Source organism: Periplaneta americana, chromosome 1, assembly GCF_040183065.1.
Source record: "Periplaneta americana isolate PAMFEO1 chromosome 1, P.americana_PAMFEO1_priV1, whole genome shotgun sequence".
NCBI classification, from domain to species: domain Eukaryota; kingdom Metazoa; phylum Arthropoda; class Insecta; order Blattodea; family Blattidae; genus Periplaneta; species Periplaneta americana.
Window position 1 is genome coordinate 108,827,485 of NC_091117.1, and position 24,839 is coordinate 108,852,323.

The window sequence follows — 24,839 nt, forward strand, 5'->3', positions numbered from 1 at the left end:
TTTCTTGCATGCTCGTAAAATTAATATTCAAAACAAAAAAGTTGAAATTTTTATGTGTTACCAGATAATTCATACAACTCTTGTACTGTACGTGATTGCATGAAGGGGGTGTTAGCTGCTGCCATCTATGATACACAAAATCGGCAGCATAGAGCAGGCAGGTAACAACGGGACGCTAGGCGAAGACAGTTCGCATCGAGTGCTGATCAGAGAAGCATCGTATCGAACAGTGCTCCGACTTTTCTTGTGTTTACGAAATTGCGTAGTGTTTTCAAGTTTATACTTAGTGGAATTATATTCTTATTTAACAGTTTAACGACATTGTGTGGTGTTTGTTTAAGATATATCTTTATTTCTTCATTATTTTTGTGTTACGTGCGCGACCATAATCGAGTGATTGTGTAGTAATTACCTTAGCTTGGCTCTCGGAGCCAAGCGTAGTGACTGTTAAAATACCTCAAAATACTGAAAACTGGTGTCTAATCGAAAACCAACCTGGCATTTACAACATAGTGACTTCACATACGACCTCCACCACAACATCTGTAGCAACTAGTAGTACCCCTACATCTACATTGACTATATGTGATCCTACTCGTGTACCCAATTCAACTAGCAAACAAATTAATATCGCGGAAAACGCAACTTCAAGTAAAAGTATAGTAAGAGATCATGTCAAAACAGAAACTAAATACGGACAAAGCCAAACCAAATTCTACAGTTTCCGATACACAAGCAACTTTATCTCATGAAACATTAAGTCATCCGGATATCAAACTACAAAATGTTTTTGATCCTCTTGTCCACGAAATGGATACAGACATATCACCACCAAACCAAAAAAATCCTCAAGCAGGGAACCAAGAAGATAACACCAACACAGATTTTTCTAGACCCAAATCAGCTCGAATGCCGCCAATAATTGTGAAGAATATCCCAGCCGGAAATTTCTTTGCAAACAATAAAAAATTGCAGTCACTACTTAGTCAGCCACTGAAAATCACATACTCTACTGAAGGAATTAAATATTTAACTAGTTGTCGTGCTGATTATGACAAGTTATATAATATCTTGCAAACTGAAAACCTTCAGTTTTATTCTCACGAACTTCGGGAAACTAAATTACTACAAGTAGTACTGAAAGGACTTCCAGCTTTTGTAGAATATGCTACTCTCAAAACAGAACTTGAACTCTTAGATTTTCAAATAGAACACATTCGTCAAATTACTCTTCCTTCCTAAGACACTGATGGCATACCGACACGACGTCCCATCCCCATCTGGATACTTACACTTCCAAATAATGAACACTCCCGAACCATATACCAATTACAAGATATTAACAATCATATCATAAAAATTGAGTCATATAGACCTCGTCCACATATTACACAATGTCATAAGTGTCAGGGTTTTGGACACACTTCACGTCGGTGTAATTTACCTACTCGATGTGTTAAATGTGGAACTAATCACTTATTCGCCGAATGTCCTCTGAAAGGTCCAGTCCATATTCCAAAATGTGCAAATTGTGACGGCGCACATACTGCCAGCTACAGTCAGTACCCTATTCAACTAAAGAAGAAAGCGGAACTTCAAGAGAAGATGAGGAACAGGAGAATTCTTTCCGAAGAACGTTCTACACCACCAACATGGAAACAGAGCGACTTTCCTTTACTTGCTAATCCCGGCAACACCAAAGCCTTCCAATCAACATTTAATACTCCAAGTGCAACTTCAACATCATCAGAATCAATATCAGACTCCTTCAAAGATATTGTTAACATCCTACGCTCACTGAACATTCAACATACAATTCAGCTCATCCGCACAACTTTTCATAAAATCCAAAATGCAAATGACTCAATATCCAAGGTAATAATATTCATTGAAGGTTTCATTAATCTTTTCAATTACAACAATCCATAAAAGACCTCTAAATGCTTTCCAAACACAGAGGTTTAAACATCTTAAATTTCAATGCAAACGGAATAATTTACCAGACTTACGAACTACAAGCCTTGCTCCTTAATTATGATATTGACCTCGCATGTATTAGTGAAACTCATCTAAAACCCAACATAAAATTTCGTATACGCAACTATACTGTTATCCGTACAGACAAAAACAACCGACCTGGAGGAGGAACTGCGATAATTATTAAAAACTCCATGCCATATCGAACAGCCATATTACCGCTTTTTCAAAATCTTGAAGCCACCGGTATTTTCATCCAGCTTGAAGGAACAGAAATATTAATAGCATCTGTTTATTATCCGCCATACGCCCAACTCAATGAAAATGACCTGACCTTGCTTATCACACATCACAAACATTTCATTTTATGTGGTGACCTAAATGCAAAACACAAATCATGGAATTCTAGACTGAATACTTCGAAAGGTGAAACCTTGTTACTACATTCAAATAAATTTCAATACTCAATTACAGGACCAAAAGCACCAACAAGATATCCCTGGATAACCACTCATCATCCAGATGTACTTGATATTTGTTTATGTAACACTAAATACTCTCCAGTTCAACAAATCTGCTTAAACGCTCTTGACTCCGACCATATCCCAGTACTTTTGATTTTCAAGGCCCCTTTCCATGTGATATCAAATCAACCTTCTACAGAGAAAGTTACAGACTGGAATGTTTTCACGAAACGCTTGCACCAAATCATCCCGGGTAATCTACCGACCTTAGAAACTTCTGAAATAGAAACTGCTATACAAATATTTTCTGACACTGTAATAGACACATTCGATGAAACGTCCTCCACATTGACTTTTGAGACATCAGATAACGTTTACGGTAGCAATGAATTAAAATATCTTCTTAAAGCAAAAAACCAAGCTCGGAAACGGTGGCAGCTTTAAGCGGATCCTCAAGCAAAAAGAGCTTTTTATCGGTATCAACGTGCTATCCGAAGAAAATACGAGATTTATAAAATCAATAAGTTTGCCGACACAGTGGAAAACATAAAGCCTACAGGAAAAACCTTTTGGACGTTTACAAAACGAATGCTAGGAAAAACTATCGCAAAAAAGTCAACACCTATTAAAGACTCAAGTGGTACATTCATTTATCAGCCTATTGATAGGCTTGAAGTTCTTGCAAACTCCTTTCAAAATCGATTCTCCTCCCATCATCACTCCTCACTACAAGACTTTTCAACAACAATATCGCAACATGTACAGTCCATATTACATCGTCCAGAACCCGGAATTGCACCTCACGTACGACTACAAGAAATCAAGACCATAATTCGAAATCTAGCACCGAAGAAGACACCTGGCCCGGATAAAATCACACCAGCCATACTGAAGAAATTACCAAAAAGAGCCATAACACATTTAACGAAGATATTCAACTCATGTCTACATCATAATTATTTTCCAACAGCGTGGAAAACAGCACATATTATACCAATAGTTAAGCCGGGAAAAGATCCAACATTACCCCAAAGTTATAGACCAATCAGCCTAACCAACTTCCTTGGAAAAATTTTTGAACGTATCATTCTGGCACGACTAAAGCCATATTTAACTGCACCTGATGTCATCCACCATGAACAGTTTGGATTTAAACCCCACCATAGTCCCAGAGAAGCACTTCATAGATTAACAACATCCGTCCAAAGAGGATTTCAACTTGGACAACATACAGTAGAAACATTTATCGACATTCAGCAAGCTTTTGATACTGTCTGGCACACTGGTTTATTATATAAACTTCACAATCTTAACATTCCTATAAATTATATTCAACTTATCGCCAGTTACCTTACAGATAGAACTTTTCGTGTTCAAAATGGACGCTGTCTCTCCAACTCTCACGTCATAACTGCAGGAGTTCCTCAAGGATCAGTTTTAAGTCCAACCCTGTACTGTGCATATGTCCGTGATATACCAATTCATCCCAAATGTAATCTTACGCTATATGCTGATGATACTGTTATTTATACGAAACATATAAACATTCATTTGGCTTGTCTACAAATGCAGGAAGCCTTAAATATTATTACACAATGGTCCACAAAATGGCGTCTTAAGATAAATGGCTCCAAGTCGCATGCAATTGTTTTCACAAAAAGATTTCCGCGGCAAGTACAGCCCTTAACCATTCAAAATGAAAACATAATTTTCACAACTACCGTCAAGTATCTTGGAGTTTTTCTTGATAAGAGACTTACTTTTAAACATCACGTCTCACATATTCGTGAGAAGGCCTTCCAACAATATATGCTTCTTTACTCATTTTTCAAGAGCTATACATCTTTAAACGTCAAAACGATGTTATACAAAGTTTTAATTCGATTCTACATGACATTCTGTTGCGAAATATGGGCTCAAGCAAATGCGCGACATCTTCAACGACTAGACGGTCTTCAACGATCCATCTGTCGAACCATCACTGGAGCGGACTACCTCATCCGAAATAGCCAACTGTACGACGATCTTGACATACTGTATTTCTCAGCTTGCAACAAAACTCTTCGTACAAAATTTCTAGCATCCCTCCACAACCATCCAAATCCACTAATAAGCAGAAATATACCGATTCCTCTTACTTGACATTATCAATTTGCTCCCTCTACTATTGGTAGAGTTACATTACCTTGGAATATTTAAGCTGAAACTTGCCATATGATTTGCTACACTTCTTTTAAAAGGAAAGGATCAAATCCGACCTGGTACTTAAGAAGAAACAATCTGTTAAAAAAAAAAAAAAAAAAAAAAAAAAAAAAAGCTAGGCGAAGGGATCCAGACGGCGGTGCTTTCAATAGTGAAGCGAAGCTAGCATCAAGTCGGCCGTGTATGGAACAACATTACGACCAACGAGCACAGAATGCATAGAGTAGATATAAACAGCTTGGAGGTGAAGCCGCTTTTGTGGACAGTCGCCATTATGATGCTACCAAAACATTGGGCTCCCGGTTAGCACATGGGCAGTTGATTGTGTTGTTGCATCGTTGTTTTAATTAATAAATTAACTAATTTCAATATGCCTACATGTTCTGCGTATGGCTGCACAAACAGGTTTTCAAAAAAATTCCTGGAATAACTTTTCACGGGTAAATATGCATGTGTGAAATGTACTTATTACTGGTAGGCTAGATACGGTAATGAATGATTTAGCCTGAGTTAGTCGGTTAGATTCGTATTGTTCACGTATTTATTTGATTAAGAGAAAGGATTACTGTATTGATATTATTGTAATTAATTTTTATAATCACTAAATCAGACACGCTTTGTAAACTTAGCATTTACGAGCGAAGCTAACCTAACAACGCAAGTTGGAAGTTTATGTCGCGTGCTATAGAAAATGGGTGTAACGAGGTTTCTCTTCAACCGAATGCACATATTCGTTTGATGAAAAAGAAAGAGTGTATTAATATTATTGTAATTAATTTTTATAATCACGAAATCACACATGCTTTGCAGACTTAGCATTTACGAGCGAAGCTAACCTAACAACCATGTTGGAAGTTTGTGTCGAGTGCTATAGAAAACGGGTGTACCGAGGTTTCTCTTAAACCGAATGCACGTATTCGTTTGATGAAGAAAAAGAAATAGTGTATTAATATTATTGTAATTAATTTTTATAATCACGAAATCAGACTTATGTTTTACAGACTTAGTAGCTTCATTAACTCGATCGTGATCTAACTTGACCCACTTGGTAATAAAACTTCACTTTTGTTCGCCGTTATAATCTAATTATATACTATAAACGAAGAGCCTATCAAATATTATATGGTTAAGAGCATTCCATTTTTTCTCTAAACAAAATCGGGACATCTATACGAAATACTGGCAAAAGGAAGAGCATGATAATTTGCGTTAAGAAGCAAGTTTCATTATTAAATCGAAGCAAATGGATCAACCTATAAAAGTAATTGTTATGGGGTAGCATTTTTATTGGACTAGTAGCAAAATAAGGTCAAACTGTTATTTTCCTTTTTATCATTATTGTTTGTTTAACCTTCCAGATTATCTATTAAATACCATACTGCAATTTGAAGAGCTGCCAATTTAAATAACCTGTATATATGTGATTTATCGATGACAGTTTCGTAATTTTTGCTAAAAAATACGTGCATAGCGATTCTGTATTACGAAACAAACAAGAAATTGTGAGTCCTACAAGAAATTAGGGACATATGGAATTCTTATTATCATAAGATCTTCTATAACGTAATAGCTATTTTGCAATGTTTTGGTAGCAACAAGATGGCGTCAGGTCCATCAAACCGGCTTCACTCCGTCCAATGGTATTAAGATGCTAGTGTCTACTCTATTGTATTCTGTGCTCGTTGATTACGACAACCGTTGCTGCAGTGTTGTCAATTTAGCGACTTTGTCACTAGATCTGGCTACTTTTAACAATTTTCAGGGACAAAAACAATACAAACTTTTAATCCTGAACTGGCGTCGTGCATAAATACATATTAAGAAACTAGTAACGTGGTGCCAATACTGTCAGTATGTCTTCTGGAATTTCTTATGGCCCTGGACTTATACTTTTGCCTTTTTTTACCCAAATATTTGCATAAACTACTTTGACTAAAGGGTTTTAACATAAATAAATTGTGTCACACGCTTCACAGAATGACAGAACTGAATTTAGGGACTTGACTCTGGAGGAGTTTCGTTCATTCCTGTGTGTTTTATTTTGTCGCAGTTTCCAAATTAAATTATATTATATGTATAATTTAATTTATGTATTTTATATTTAATATATATATAATGTAAACATTAATTTCTGATCCTACAGAATTTATCTGTTATGGTAACAACATGGAGGCAGGCCACAAAGGGAAAAACACTGGAGGAGAGGGATTAGATCCGGTGCTGTGGAGCGAACTTCGGCGTAGGCTATATAATATATGGTGGTATCACAGTCTAGTATATACAGTCACGAAGCTTAATACTTTCTAAATATGCAAACATAAACAGTTGAAATATGCATCCATAGATAGTTGCTCACCACCAGGATCGCTACTATCGCCTCATCACACACTCTTTCCCTAACAGACGATAAAATGTATTGTACTTTCGATATCTTGTTCTTTTGAAAAAATTAACACCTTCCTTCCACTATTGAAATATGAAAAATCATAAGGTTTATATCGTCGCTTAAGAACCTATACCGCGTAACTGACATTTTTAGTAAAAACTGTTTTTTTGCACAGATGGTACCTCCACTGTCATCTGCATGCATTGACAAGCGCGGGAATTTGATTGCATGAATGGCCTGCGTGCGAAGGAGGGGGGTACAATACCGCGTATCTGAAGTCAGAGAAGTCTGTAGGAAATACCGCGTATCTGACAACAGATATTATGTCTATTCCCTGCGCGCCCTCAGTACGGAAGCTGGTTCTCGTTACTGCCTTGTAAAATTGTATCAACAGTGTGTAATATTCTGAGAAGATTAAAGAAATGTTCAGTTTCAATTATTTAAAAGGTAAATATAATAGAATTATTTCACTAATGTCAATTGAATGTTAGTTGAGCTGAATTGCCGCAGAATCTCCAAGTTCATTCACTGAAATATAGTACATTTAATATTTTATTATTATATAGGCCTACAGATACAAGAAAAGACATGGACAATGAATCAGACGACAGTCAGTTTAGCGAGAACGAAATCCTATCTGTGCTATGTTCTGCATTCAAGACGGGAGAAACTTCTGTGAACATTAACAAAGGTATGGCATAAGAAGTGTCACAGTTATTAAACGTTTATTTTTCTTCAGTTACGGAATCATAACAGCAAACTTAATTTAAGTACTTAATATAAATAATCATGAATGGGGCCGCTAAAATAATTTGCGCTACATTTAGTGGCGCTGAGCTTGGTTCCTTCCATTTCCTCCGGTAGGAGGAAGATCTAAATTGATGATAATATTTACTACACATGTTTTTAAGCCATTTATATCACATTTATAAACACTAGTAATCTCATCTTATTCGTAGGTGTACTGCCTGATAATTCAAATGCAAAAGAAAACCGTCCTTCTGGAAATGGGCTGCTGCAGATCAGGGATTATCCGTCCAGTGTTACCGGTAATGTTATGATCGTATTATGCAGTCTGGTATGATTTAAAGCAACGCTATTAAAATAACACAGCTAGAAATAGGATAGGACAGAAACTGAAGACAATACCATGTCAATGAAGGATCTACAACAAATTTCGGAAGCGTCTTCATATGTAGACGACCCCGAAGAATTTGTGAGTGCTACTTATTCTACATCTTTACATTCGTCAGAAAAAGGTAAAGAGAAGAATCTACAAGCGTTTCATGGAAATTTGACAGAAAAGAAAAAGAAGTTCAAAGCCACAAAAGGGTAAGTGGAAGAAAATGAAAAATAGAAAACTTAGAATGGAAGAGGAAGCTTATATTAGCTACAAGAGATCGAAAGATGGCAAAGCACATGATACGGAAAGAGATGCAAGGAATTTGGGGCCAGAGTGTAGTTATAAAATGTGCCAAAATTCGAAAGTAATGGGTTGTAATTTAATTTCTAATGAGAGAAGACACATCTTTCAGGCATTCTGGAAATCTATGACTTGGGAACAGAGGACCGTTTACGTATCAAATCTACGAAAAGACCTGGCAGTACAAATTCTGAATCGAGAAGAAAGAGAACATTTGTCTACAACCTAAAAGTTGATGAGAAAAAAATTCAGGTTTGCAAAATGATGTTTCTGTGTACATTGGGAATTAAAGAATGAACTGTGCAATATTGGTTAGCTAATAGTACTGATGGCGTCCCTTCAGTAAAAAAAAGTCATGTTCTCGTGCAAAAGCACAGAAAAAAAAGAGCATTAGTAGCCTGCCTAAATTACCGTCACATTATTGTATATAGAACCGATTGTGCCATAGACTTTATGATAGTATTCCACACTAGGGTACTCAAGGATTAGGTTTTTGTGATTTCAGCATAGGCCTATAATTATTTCTTTATTGTGTTTAACGAATATTGTGCCTCTAAAATTATCATTATTATATTTTTATATGATTTTCTTTTCATTATTCGCAAGTCAGTCAAGTCCATTGTCAATAATAATAATAATAATAATAATAATAATAATAATAATAATAATAATAATAATAATAATAATAATAATAATAATAATAATAACAATAATAACAATATTATTATTATTATTAAATTATATTTGTCAGCAACGTTTTAGCAACAATTCTACTTATCTATTCATATACGTAGTGTGAAAATAAAGTACCTGGTATCAGATTCTCATTATTATTATTATTATTATTATTATTATTATTATTATTATTATTATTATTATTATTATTTACTTACTTACAAATGGCTTTTAAGGAACCCGAAGGTTCATTGCCGCCCTCACATAAGCCCGCCATCGGTCCCTATTATTATTATTATTATTATTATTATTACTATTATTATTATTATTATTATTATTATTACAATAAACATTGAACTGTGTCCTCGTTTTTCCTTTCCCATAGTTTCAGCATTTGATTGACTAAGAATGCAGCAATCATTGTCTGGAACATAATCTAGTGCTGATTCAAGCTACAGCCTACCGACCTTGACCTCAAGTCAGATGGTAGGGCAACAATTCAGATAACACATTGACATATACAAGAGTACGAATAATATTTCCTGAAGACAGTTTTCACGCAAAGAAAACGCTTGTCAGCATGTGTCCTGAAGCTGCTAAAGTTGTCTCACAATACCGCGTAACTAACAAAATGCAGTCAACGGCAGAGTTCCAATACCGCGTAAGTGACATGGCCAAATGTCTACGGCCATGATCATCCATTTTCACTTAGTTACAAATTAGTTATGCTATTTCATAGCCATACACCACTTTTCAAGACTATTGCGTTATTTTTATTTTTTTATTCGGTTTTTTCCTTCTCCTGTAAAATTTACTTTTTGTCAGTTACGCGGTATTGGTTCTTAAGCGACGATATATTATTTTCATAAAATACATATTATGTTCTATAAACTCACCTTCCTGGATCTTTCGGAAGAAGGATAATTCTAACCTATTTTTCTTACAATTTATAGCACTACAAACATCTCCTTGTCCCATATTATTATTCAAATTATTGTATTTTAGCCATATACATTTAGTACAACCGATAACGAACATTTCACAGTTTACATAGCTTTTCACAAAAATGCGAAATACGGCACAGTCACTGCTTTTTCAATCTAGACCAGGCCGTAATGTTTGTTCGGGTTTTATATTTCAGTGTATGGAGCTCAGTGAAATATTATATTATAACTTTATTGCTTATCATTGCTAAGCTTTATTTAGTGTAATGTGTCCATTAGGGTGGCCCTTATTTTTCAACTTTCTAAACGTTTAGCTCCCACCTAGACATCGGATTTTTAGGCACTAAAAATTGCAGTTTTCGGCTCCTAAAATAAGCTCAAAATTTGTAAAATTAGGCTCTATTTGAATGAAAATAGGCATTTTAGGCACATCAAGGTATCATACTTATTTCTTTCACTGAAATTTTTAGTTATACACTAAAATACGCACAAAAAAGTATGTTTAAACATTAAAAAAGAATACTATATTATATTTATAAACAGAGCTGCACAAATTTAATATATTGAAACTAATGAAATAATGATTATTGATATCAAGATTACTCATTTTAAGTTATTGAAATTCAGTTCCATGCTCAGACTTTATTATAATTATCTGCACAATACACCACCAGAATTTTTTCTAAATTCTCCACAGTTAACCTTTGCCTTTTGTGACTGAGAATCATTTTGAAAGCAGAAAAACTTCTTTCAACCGAAACTGATGTGAGAGGCGCAAATTTTAAATTAGGTACAATAGAAACATCAATACTTACTGGAACATTTACACTTTCCCCCGATATCACTCTTGATACTTTTTCCAACAATGAAAATCCTACATTCTTATTTAATACGTTGTCCCACTTATTTTTAACTTCTTTCCCAGTTTCGCCCAAAGCAGAATGTATGTTCACTTGAGCTTCCTTTACTATTGCTATTTGGCTACAAAGAGATTGTTTTTCACGTTCTAATTGTTCAATGCTTGCAGGTATGAAAGAAAAGTTTGATGTTATGTAGGCAATATCGTTTTTCACTCGTGAGTCATTCAGACAATCTTTCACTGCTTTCACACACACTGCACTATCAGTTTCAGGTAATTTATCAATAACTGTGACCACTTCTTTAAAATACTTAGAATAATACACCACTGACTGAATCGAGGTTCCCCATCGTGTAACAACCGGCTGAGGTGGGAGTGGGATATCTGGAAAGTTCTCTCTGAATATTGAAATCCTGGATGGGGCTTTACAAAAACATTTTTTTGTGTTAGAAATAAACGAATTGACAAGAGGAAATTCATTCCGGATTGTTTCAGAAACCCTGTGAAGGCCATGTGCTAGACAGGTTACATGCGTGAGGTTAGGATAAAATGTTTTAAGAAGTGGAGCTGCAGCAACCATGTATGAGGCAGCATCAGTACAAAACAACAGAACTTTAGAATCGTCTATATTACCTGAGTATAAAGACTGTAGGCCTCTTTATTTACAAAATAAACAATGGCTTGGCTATTCACTTTCGAAAGTTCCTTAACACATACGAGGTGTGGAATCGAAGGTCCATCAGGACTAAGTTTTCCTACTACCATATTTGCTATATACCTATTCATAGGATCTGAGGTTTCATCCACAGAGACCCACATGTAAGAATCACCTATATCCTCCCGAATGGAAGCTAAAGTTTCATTGTATATTCTGTCTAAGTAATTTTTTCTTAGGGTCGACTCAGATGGGATATTTTGTTTGCAGTATTTTTGTAAAAACTGTCTTAAAACCGGATTTTCAATTGCATTCCAGGGAATGTTAGCAGCAACAAACGCTCTGATTAAATCAGCATAGAAATTGCTGCTGAGATTGGATGAAGTAGGCTGTGTTAGTAAAGTTTGTTGCAGTTGATTTTTCTGCTGAGCTTTAGCCTTATGAGCCGCTCCTTGCACATGCTGCTTTAGGTGGCACTTCTTTTCTTGCGAAATCTAAAAATGTAAAGTAAACTGAATTAAAATAAAATCCTAATTGTTGTATAGCCGTATTTCTATCACACAGTTAGTGGGTTCGAACAATAAAAATTTTAATGACCTGCAAATACTTTAACTATCGGAATTTAAAATGTTAAAGTGTAGTGGTCTTAAAATGAATTATACCTCAGGATAGCTCAGTCAATGTATAAATATTATAGGCCTACTCATTAAAATCAATAGAATTTATATATTTCAACTATTGTTACATACCTGTTTGCTACAAATCTTGCAGAATATTATTTTTTCCATCATAAGTGAATTCTGAATATTCTGTTAGCCATTGCCGGATCAATGTAGATTTTGCACTTATATTTTTCGGCATTATCGCGTTAAACTTCACAGGAAAACGTCCTACCGCTCAAAACTTCTCAACACAAATAAGGTGAGGGAAAGAGCAACTGTTAACGAGCATTCAAATGAACCGTTGTTATTGAGATTCAATTGGACAAAAATACAAAGTTCCACTTCTTGTTGCATTTCCTGGTAGTGTTAACACTAGGAGGGCCATTCTTTTAAATATTTTGTAACGGTTTACCCTACTAATTCGCAGTTTTACGACTTTTCATAAATATTTCAAAAACACTCTTTCTCCAAAAATTGTGAATTTATGACACTCTGAAGGGCAGTGCAGCTAATCAGTTTCAGACCGAAAACAGTCATTTTTATAGTATAGTATATCTCTGAATCGGTAGCAGCACATGTTGTGATTGTTGCCTGCTTCAAAACTAAGGTTGGTTCTTTGTCGGCATTTATGCCTCCAAACATGTTAAATTCGGTGAAATCTATTGCGAGTGTCGTGAGATTCAAAACATTTTGTTTCCTTTATCAATGTTTTCATGGCCGGTGTGAAGCAAACTTTCCACTTTTTAAATGCCTTAAATTTCGCAGTGAATGCATGTATAAATTATAAAAAGTAAGAGTAAAATGCGAAACTTTACAGTGAGTTAGGCATTTTAGGCGAATATTAACAAATTAGGCTCTAATAACCGTTTTAGGGCATTTTAGGGCACTATAAAACTCTTTGAATACCTTTCAATTTCCATGAAACACAAATATTAATAATTATTTTTACTTTTCTCCTAAATAAACAAAATAGGCATTTGCCCTAGAATCCGATGTCTGCTCCCACCCTTCTATCTTGTTCCAATCAACAAAAAAACGATCTGTGCAAATTTTCAGCTCAATCGGACAACTGTGAGGCGACCCTCATCGACCATGAAGTTTTGAAATTTTAGCTCCGAAAATAATTTTTTCTAATATTATTAGATAAACCTATATTATTAACACTATTATTATTATTATTATTATTATTTTATGTGTCTTATTCACTTATTTTGTAACTAAACATGAGCTTGTCTTTGATGAATGATTTTCCAATTATTGTTTCAGAACTGTCTGTGCTGATCTGCTGACTGCTGGTGTAAAGCGACTTTCAAGACGTTTCTTTCTAGAGTTGTAAAATGGCATCAACCTCTTCAGGTAGTTCGTCACACAAATTAAGGGAAGTCTTTTATGTCTCTCTTGTTGGCTACATCTCCAATCAAATCGTTGGAGCCAAACTACCTTCGAACCGGCAAGTTTAGCGTTTTCTTCTACAATGTAAGAGTTGTAAATCTTACAACAAAGGAAAGTGTAGCATTAGTGATTGAAGAAGTTTCCATCTTTTGGCAAAAAGCAAGAATCCCTACTAGAAGAAATGACCACTGCATTGATAAGTTATTCAAACTCTATGATGAATGGAAGGGTTTACAGAAAAATTTGAGTCGAATTGCAGACAAGGAAAAAGAAAAAAGAGATGTTTTTGTGGAAATTATGGACGACCTATTTGACATAGCTCATTCAGATGCTTTGGAACAGATGAAAAATGAAGAGGATAAGAATTTCTTAATGCTTCAGCGCGAAAAAGGACGGCCAGGCTGCATGGTTGGTGTAGATCAAAAGCTAAAACACAAGGAAGAAAGAGCACTGCAGCGCACTACAATGGAAACTGCCAGAAAAAAAAGAAATTATGAAGAAATGGAACATCATTTTACTACTCATCAGCTTGCTACATCACAAACTGATGATTCAACATCAAGCAGCCAAAGCAGTGATGGTAGTGACGACAATGAAAGCGCAACACCCGCAGCAACAGCAATAGTTCCAGAAACTCGGAGTACATTGCTATTTTTTACTCCCCGTCTCTCCGAAGTTTTTGATAGGTGCAAAATCAGTGATAGAAATGGGGTTTACATATTAATGGCTGCTGCAGAAGCTTTCGGGCGTGATACTGAAAATCTGGTAATAAACCGCACTTCTTTTCAGCGCCTTAGAAAAAAATTTAGAGAAGCAAGAGACACAGAATTTCTTCACAAATTCAAACTTAACGACTGCCAGGAATTAGTGTTGCACTGTGATGGAAAGCTGCTCCCAGCACTCACAGGTGTTGAAAAGGTTGATAGACTGGCAATAATAGTAACTTTTCAAGGCGAGGAACAATTGTTGGGAGTCCCTGAAATCCCAACATCTTCAGGAGAAGAGCAAGCCATGGCTGTTCATCAAGCAGTGGAGAAGTGGTGAATAACCGACAAAATTCAGGCACTTTGCTGTGATACGATAGCAAGCAACTTAGGTCGAGTAAATGGTGCCTGTACGAATCTAGAAAAATTGTTCAATCGTACCTCTTGTACCTCCCTTGCCGTCATCACATTTTTGAGTTAGTTTTGAGAAGCTGTTTCGACTCACTGATGGGTGCAACTTCTGGTCCAGACATGGCGCTTTTCAAAAGATTGAGAAACCTGGACGAAACTCGACAAGAACGTTTACATAACTGGCAGCAATGAAGTGCCTGATAATGTGCGCTATACCATTCTTGGATTTCTTGAACACCTTTCTATGCAGAAACAACAGCGAGATGATTACCGAGAATTGTTGGAGTTAACGATGATTTTTCTTGGCAGCATTCCGAAGAATGGGATATCGTTTCGTATACCAGGAGCTGTAAGTCATGCTAGGTGGATGGCAAGAGCAATTTATGCATTCAAGATATTCCTGTTTCAAGATCAATTTCAGTTATCTCATAGGGAGAAGAACTCTTTAAGAAGAATATGTATTTTTCTTGCTCGAGACTATGTTCGAGCCTGGTTTCTGTCATCAGAAGCAATTAAAGCACCTTACCATGATTTCCTATTCATGCGTGAAGTGATAAATTATCAGGATATTGATCCAGAAATCAGTAAAGCTGCTGCAAATAAATTTTCCAACCATCTCTGGTACTTAGCTCCTGAAACTGTAGCTCTGTCCTTATTTGATGATAATGTTCCAACAGCAGTTAAAGCAAATATGGCTCAAATTATACTGGAAGCAGACAAAGGTGAAGAAGAGAAAGAAGAAGAAAATCAACTGAAGATGTACATTCTGCACCAAAATGATTTTCCTTTCTTTACAAATATTGAGTTTTCGTCTTTTGTAACTCGAAGTACTAAAATTTTCTTCACGAGATTTTCTATCAGCACCGATTTCCTCGACAAAGACCCGTCAACTTGGAAGGATGATCCTGTTTACAAACGTGGAATTGAAAAACTTGAGAAGATAGTTGTTGTGAATGACGTGGCAGAAAGGGGAGTCAAACTCATTCAGGATTACAATAACATTCTGACAAAAGATGAAACTCAGAAACAATTTGTTTTACAGATCGTTACCAGAGGCCGTAAAAAATACCCAACTGCTACTAAATCCTCTCTTAGGAAAAAATAATGTTCAATGTTCAATGTTCATTCGTTTATATAATGTTTTGATTCTATAGAAATTGCTCTCGTAAATAAAAATGTGTATCTCTTTTAGAAGTTGTGCGTTACTAAAAAAACCTAATATTTCTTAAAATTTTCATCTTATTTCAGAAATTTTTCGACTTTACTTTTGGGAAATTTCATTCAGAATATTTTTAAACAATTACTGAGGTTGCCAGGATATGCACACAAATTCTTCTAAGAAGAAAAAAGGAAATGGTCGAGTCAGGAAAGAGTATACCGCTTTTGTATGGAATTAATCATTGCGTATACTATGTTCCAACTTCAAAGCGTTTGAGGGTCGCCAGGAAGTTGTCCGATTGAGTTGAAAATTTGCGTAGATAATTTTTTTGTTGATTGCAACAAAATAAGGGGGTGGGAGCAGCACAATTTTAACTTTAGGAAAATTGGCTATAGCTAAGGGCCACCCTAGTGTCCATAAGTTCCGTTTACTTCTTGTTGCATAATATGTTGTAGAAATAATTACAAAACTGTGTTATTTTAATGTGAAGAGAATTTTACATGTTAACATAATCTGTTCGCGTCAACATTTCAAGTTTAGAATGGAAGCTATTTTGAGGTTTAATAAAAAAGAATTTATATTGTGATTCCAGTTTAGCACATCTACATTCCTTAATTTTAGACAAAACATTTAGGCCTACCATACCACTCCTATGAAATTAGTGTACGTACAATTTGTGTTACTTCGTATCTTAAATAGTAGATAAATACAATAATTCAGTACTCAATTGTAGTATTAAAATACAGACAAACAGAATGTGACGGGTGTCATGCATGACATTATGTTTAATTATAATGTATAATTGCGAATTTAAGAATATATGTTAAATATAGTAAACATAACCTATAATTTTCATATGAATGGCAAGGCATTGGAGATCACTAAATTTAAACAGAAAGGGGCAACCGGTACAGTAAACATAACCTATAATGTCAATATATCTAAATATCCGTGCGGTGCAATTGAAAATTATTGAATCGTGCATAAATGAATGTACACGAATTTCGCAATATTTAATCGAAATAAAGGCAGGTATTACACTTACGAACAACATAATTTTCACACAATAAATAATATTACATCTTAACTCACAAGTGAATTATGACCGAAGTGTCTCATAATCATTGTTTTAAATTTTATTAATGGAAGTACACTACATTTTAGAGAAACGTATGTTACTGTTTATGCATTCCAACTAATTTATATGGTTGAAACCATAGACAAATAAATAGAACGCCGCCCTTCGTCATCGGGTTAAGCGAGTTACATGGTCTGCCTTACGGCCTGTATTAGATCACAATGGCTGTGGTACAGTCTATTGTTCCTAGTACTCACAGCGCTCCAAGCGGCTAGCAACTATCGCGAGATTTGCAAAAAATCACTCCAAGCTTCGTGACTGTATACAGTAGACTGTGGTGGTACTGTTATTTTGGAACTGTTATTTGGAACCTAGTATTTTCGTGGAACTGGAACAGTTGAAACTGTTACGAGAAAATAACAACTTTTCCCATCTCTAAAACAAATAAATGCATTACCTTCGACACGCTATTGACGCGACATCGAGACATTTGGCGGCAAAAAATCGGAACTACATCTCGTTACACATAGCGGCAGAATGCGGAACTACAGCCCATGTTACACGGCCCGATCGGTATTACAGATATCCGTAATGCCAACATTAGAGCCCGATCGGTACTGCAGATACCTATTATACCAACACATACTAGTATTTTTCATATCCCCAAAGGAGTATGTAATGGTTTATCAGTTTAAATAACATGTTTAACCACAATATTTATATCACATTTTTTAAAACAAGTGAATTTAATGGTTGAACATGAAACTGAAAACCATTAACACACTCCCTCTTTTAACACCGTCATATAACCCTTTTATTAAATTAATTTATCAAATTTGACTAATAAAAGTTTTTGCATCTTCTAGATCAAATATGTAATTGAGATACAGGATGCGAATAGGACAGGATACTTCTCTCCAAAACACCTTAAGCACTATTTTTAAAGAATAATGTTATGTATCATGTTTTGGAAGATAAAAACAAAGATTGACTTTGGAAAATTGACTTCAAAGTTATTATTGGTCAGTTATATAATTACAATTGGCTCTTAATTTTTTTATGTCAAACATTAGCTTGAAAATAGTCATAAGATGTTTTGCTATGGCATAGTACAACACACGTTCAAAAATATTTATAAAACACTACTTTATTTGTTTTACACCATCAAAGCTGAACATCTATTTAGTTAATATATGGATATTAAAGAAAACTATTTATCTACAATAGACATAAAATTAACTTAGACTTTCAATAATAACACCATTAAGAAATACAAATAAAAAAATTATTTTTCATTCTCTGATGTATAGATAATTAAAAACAATGAACATATTAGAAAAAGTGCAATACAATGCATTAGAGATAAGTTGATACTTAGCAACATTTCCTAATTTTGAGCTTTGATACTGAAGAGTGTTTGATTTGGTTGTGGCCCCATTGCTCAAAATATTGTACCGTATTTACTCTCTTCTTAGCTGATGTTAAACGACCAGCATTTCATTATAAGAAGTTTAGTTGCTTCTGTACCATTAAAGTAGTCTCCGCCCGGAGATCCGATTGGGGGACTATTTTGCTGCATAGAATTGGAATATATCAGTCCCCTAACTGTCCATTGTGCTACTCAAACTATGAAATGGATTTGGAACACCTCAAAATCTGTGCTTCAGTGGCTGACCATGTCAATAATTTTGAAAAATATTGGAGTGCATGAGGTCAAATGTCTTTATTGTCAAAAGCCTGGCATTAGAAAACAACAACATATTTACTCTCTAAAAATTCTAAATAATGCACCCAAATCTCACCAGTTCTGGAAGCTGCAGATTCGTATCGCTGCTGCTGGACTCTCTCCTATAGCTGATACAACTGAAATGCTCATTGTACTAGTAATTATTATTTGTATTTATATTATTACGTAATGTTAACTTAGGGTCTTAAAGATCGTTAGATTTATCATTGTCCTATATATTACAAAAATTGTATTGCTCATAATATGTAAGTCAAGTACCCTACTTTTTTTTTCAGATGAATGAATTCCCCTTATTTTCCTTCAATTAACTGAAGAAGTCAAGACATTAAACGAAATGAGGTAACAACAACAACAACAACAACAATAATAATAATAATAATAATAATAATAATAATAATAATAATAATAATAATAATAATAATAATAATAATAATAATGTCCATTACCATACACTTGTCAACAAAATTAAACACATTTTTTGTTAAAAGATAAAGACAATGAATGAATCACCCACTGAAAGAGAATACAAAGAAAACAATTTATCTACAACAGACATACTGTAATAATTAATCTTAGGCTTTCAACAAAATCACCATTAAGAAATACATACAAAGAAAAAAGTGGTACTTTTAAGCTTCTCATGCATAGCTAATTGAAAGCACCACCATATTTGAAAAAGTACAATGTAATATATTAGGACTAAGTCGATATTTCACATTTCCTTATTTTGAGCTTCGATATTGGCAGTGCTTGGACTGGTTATTCCCTCATTGCTGGAGTATTGTGCCACATTTATTCTATAAAAATACGTAAATAGTGCACCCAAAACTCGCCAGTTGAGAAAGCTGCAGGTTCAAATTGATGCCACAGTGAAGTGCAATGAATGAAGCATTTATGTTAGGTGGTGAAAAAGGTTAAAGTAGGTAGGCTGGTGATGAAGTGGATCGTAGTCCTGAGTGGGATACCAATCATCTCTTGATGGAATGGCTCCTCTTAGTAAGTTTTACCTGAAGTCATCGTTATACTTATTACTGTGAAAATGTCTTGCACATATATAGGCCCTTCTGTAAGGATGAGGATTTTCTGCCACAGCTGCACACATTTGGTACCTGTTACAATCAAGATTCTATTATTATCTTCGAAAAATACACAAACCAGGATTGGTATTAATTTAAATTAATGATTCAATCATGATGTAAATAAAATAATTTTCATTATTTACATCAGATAATTGTTGTTACTTAAATTACAGATTAAAATTATAAGCAGCTAACATGGTTAAGATGAGAAATAACTTCCTGAAGAAGGAAATATAAACTTTTTTACATATGACTGTTCTGCTGCTTCTTAAAACTATTAGCAATATATATGAGGAGCAAACTAGCAAAACTTGACATGTCTATTTTTAGAAAATACACTTCAGATGCCAAAAAATTTCATCTCTGCAATGAACAAAACATTTTCTATGGTGAAATATATTTTTCTTGTTATAAATTCATATAAAATTTCACCACAGAAAAATCTTTGTTTATTAGAAACATATATTTCTAGCATTTTCTGAAAAATAGACAGGTTTTGAAAGTTTGCTTCTCATATGTATTTTCCTAACTCCTAATTAAGGAGCAACAGAATACATGGTACAGGTAGTCAAGTAGGCCTACTTTCGGAATCACCATCTAATTAAAGCATAGTATGATGCTGAGGACTGAAACGAATAGTTGTAGCTCATAACAATATTCAAAGTAAAGGTTGCACAAATGCCAAATGGGCTATGTATTTATTTTGAAAACGCACAATGCTAAGCTCTTCTGATAAATTTATTTGAAAAATTATTAATCTATCTAAATACTGTAGTTGAATTCTTTTATAATGAATAACAAACTTCGAATAATATCTTGTCTAAGTCCAGCTAATTATTAATATCATTAAGTGCAGGTTATTAGTGCTGTAACTTTTCATGTATTAATTTTGTTGTTGTTGTTGTTGTAGTTGTTGTTTAGTCAACTGTCCGAAGACAGGTTTGAACCTCATAAGTACCACCAATAAGGCATCACTCATGAGACAACTAGGCCAGGAGATAATGGGGTAGGGTGGCAAGTTTCTTTCCCCCTCCAATGCATACTTCGCCGATTAGCTACATATTACACTAATCAGACTTCAGATGCTTACAAACAATTATCCTTCCTCTGACACATATCGTCAAGTGAGATGTACTGCCTGATTATATATTATATGCATATCGGCCAGAAGAGGTATTTTTTAATATTAATTTTTTTGCGTTCGAGTTGAATTTTTGTTTTTGTTTTTACACTTTTAGTGCATTAAATATTTTTAATTACTTTTTTAGTAAAATAAAGAGGAAAATTGTATAGTAAGTTTTGTTTCTGAAGGTCTGACACATATGTAGACAAAAATTCTGGCCAAAATAGTAGCAAATTTTGAAAACCTAAATTTACACAATTTAAAATTAAAAATTAAAAGTACAAAATTTCATAGATCCACCTAGAATAGATTAGAAAATTGAAATTTCACATCAGTCTAACCTTAATAGGGTTTCTAGTTTCTACGGTCTTTGTATTTTCTAATCGAGCCAAACAATACACTCTTGTCTCAAGAATGAATTCAGAACTTCACAAATATATTATGTCAGTCTTGCAAATAGCAAATAGGATTAAATTCAGAAATGCTTGATTTGAAAGGGAGACGATGGTAAAAATTTGACACTGATCCTAATTGATACGTGATTTTCATTTGTTTTATGTAGAAATATCATTGCTGAATCAACTTAAATTCTAGATTAGTTTTATAAAAATATTTTGGGGCCCAAATTTTGAAATAATAAATATCAAAATACAGTCATTCATTAATCTCACAATGTATGCTCGCTTAGGTAGCGGATCGTTCCTTTTTATATTTATAGTCACTTCTTTCCTTTTTCCTTATTTCTTTCACCTTGTCACAGAGAAAACAAATGTGCTCTTTTTCCAGTTCTCTGTGAACAGTTCTGAACACAGCAGCACTGCATTTTTTCGAATTTAAATTACATTCTTTCCCTGTACAACTGTATACTGCATAGCGCGCACTGGATTAACAATGGCGGATTTGTCGGCATTTGCCGGCTCAAACGATTGCGGTACTCTGGAATCCACGGACTCTGCAGACTGTGCAATAGTAGTGATCCTAGTGGCTAGCAACTAAAGTTCAACTGTCATTGGATGCATATTCCCTACGTATGGAGCTTCGTGACTGTATGCACTATACTTGTTTTTTTTTTTTTTTTAAGATGGGACATAACAGGAGCGTTGCGATTGGAAAAACAATTGAATGTCACGTAGCGTGGTAGGCCTGTTGCTATGGTAACAACGGTTGAGTTGCCAAACTTACCATTTTCACGTGGCGAGTGCTTAATAGCTCTCTTGGCGACATTTATTCTGCACACAATGTTAGCATTGGTACGTTTCGTGTTTGATTCTCTGTCGATTTTTGTATTGTTTTCTTACCTTCGTGTCAATTGTCAATGAATGTTTTAACGTCAGTCATCTTAACATCAATTGCTAGCTTCCATCAGCTGGCAGCATGGTAGTCCATATTGGCAACATAGCACTGTAGTTCCAAGCTCGGCCGCTTAACTGTCATGTCCCATCTTTCAAAAAAAACAAGTATAGACTGTGCTATCACTATTGCAAAATTAAATGAAGTTTGAATATTATCATTGTATATGCATTACATTCAGAATATTACTAATGGCTTGACCATCCATGTTCTACGCAATTACAGGAATTTTTTAGTGATTTCAATGTTATGGCCGTAGGCAGATGAACCACTTATTCGTATCTAGTGATTATTACTAATAATGTTATATTTTATAGGTGTAGTACTAACATTATTATGTGACTACTACATGCATCTAACAGAAAACTCAGTGCGCAGAAACCAGCGGGCGTGACTGTCTCGCGCAGATGACGTATGCTCCCGTTCCCAGCATGCTCTCAAGCAACGAGCACAGAATACAGAATGCATTCTGTGCTCGTTGCTCTCAAGCTTACTGAAGGGGGGTAAGACAGGTATAGCATGCGCGGCGCGAGGAGTTCCAGCTGAGGTTTGCTTGTAGGATACCTATAATAACATCGTAGCAGGGGCGGTTCCTCAAGTGAAGCTAGTCAAGCTGCACTTCATTTCTTAAATTTACAAATCATGTTTTGAGCATATATTTTCATATAAGATCTTATAACTTTCAATATAAATGTTAAATTTGGACTTCCTGTTTCTAACCAAGTCCCCGGAATCTTCCCTGGCTTTGTGTACTAGGTAGGTACCAAAGTGTTTGTAATATATAACTAGAGACACCAACGGCGCTAGTTTCGCGTACAAAATTGAACCGCTGTTCGGCCGCCATTAAAGGGAGTTGATGCTTCGCCGGGAGTGCAAGCAGTTCATGCTTATTGAGGAGTACGAATGAATATAAGTATACTTGAAGGGAAATAATAAGAAAATGGTGAAATACTGCGCCGCAAATATTTGTTCGAACATAGCTATTATTATAGGATGCCCAGGAAAGCATGCATATCTTAATATGAGGAAGAATGTTCCAAATGCAGTTCCTCCTTTGAATGTGTTTACAGAATGTCGGAATATTTCATGGATAAAAGTTTTTCCAGAAAGACATTAATCAGGTTTATAAGGTTGGTTTCAACAATGTATGTATGGGTTAGGTGCCATCACATTACAGTGGATTATAATAGCAGAGTGCATAAGAAAATCCACACACTATATCTGTCTAAAACTGTTTTGTTTCACAATAAATGAATTAATCATGTAATTTCCGTTTTGTACAGCATGTACTTCTAATTTTTGGTTATATTAAGTGCAAAGAAATTAGTGAAAATATAGCTAATGGCCTAGCTAGGCCTATTATTACCACTGCTACTAGGTCTACTATGGCCACTACTAGGCCTACTATTACCACTACTACTAGGTCTATTATTACCACTAGCACTGACTAGGTCTCACTACTACTAGGCCTACTATTACCACTACTACTAGGCCTATTATTACCACTACTACTAGGTTTATTATTACCACTACTACTAGGCCTACTATTACCGCTACTAATTGTATTAAAAAGTCTGTACTGACCTCTAACTTGGTGGTCATCAATTACACAATGAATAGATTGTTTTATGATAAAATTTATTCTCATATTTTAAATCAGTTTCCAGAATTTTTATGACCTCATGTTTCACCACTAAATATTTTCTAGGTCATATAGATATTATTACAGTAAATATCCATTATTATGTCTTTAAAACAATACTAGTAATACTGAAAATTAATGTTGACATTGCTATTATTCAATATTTCACTTACTTATCCCGAGTGTATATGGTGATTTAATTTATTTTTTAGAATATCGCCATTATAATACTTTGATAAATATAGCGCTCCTCTGCCATTCACGTTTATTTCAACACGACTCATCCTTTGTAAAAGATATTTAAAACAGTGTCTATCACCAGGCTACGTCAATGTATTGTGGTACTGTTTTAGAATTTCGCGCCGCAAACACTCCCTTTAATGGCGGAAGCTAGCCGGTTCAATTTGTGACATTTTTCTTGCCTGCCACTCACAGGTATGTGTCTCTAGTAAGTATTACAAACTCTTTGGTAGGTACTGACGCCACCGACGGAAAGGTTTTTAGCTAGAGGCTATAAGGCCGAGAATACAACGGCGCGCTGCGGCAGAGAGCTATCCCAACCCGGTTGGGGTGTGAGTGAAGCTCTGTGCAGAAGCTGTGAGAAGGAGCTGCATGTTTACACCCGGTTGTCATGACAACGGTATTCTGCTTATGTTGGTGAAATACCTGTTTCGAGGCTAGGGTGCATCTCTAAAGCAGAATGACTTTTAGCGCTGTCAAACCATCTCCAGCCTCTACAATGGGGGATTGTAAATTCAAAACTATAGAAAGGAAAGGAAGTATGAGTTTAGCGATGATGAATAAGTCTAGTTAATCATTTAGTGCAGGATATTACAGAAACTATTCTCGTGGTGAGAAAAGAATGGCAAAACTGATGTATTGTTAACAGGAAGACCAACAACTTTAC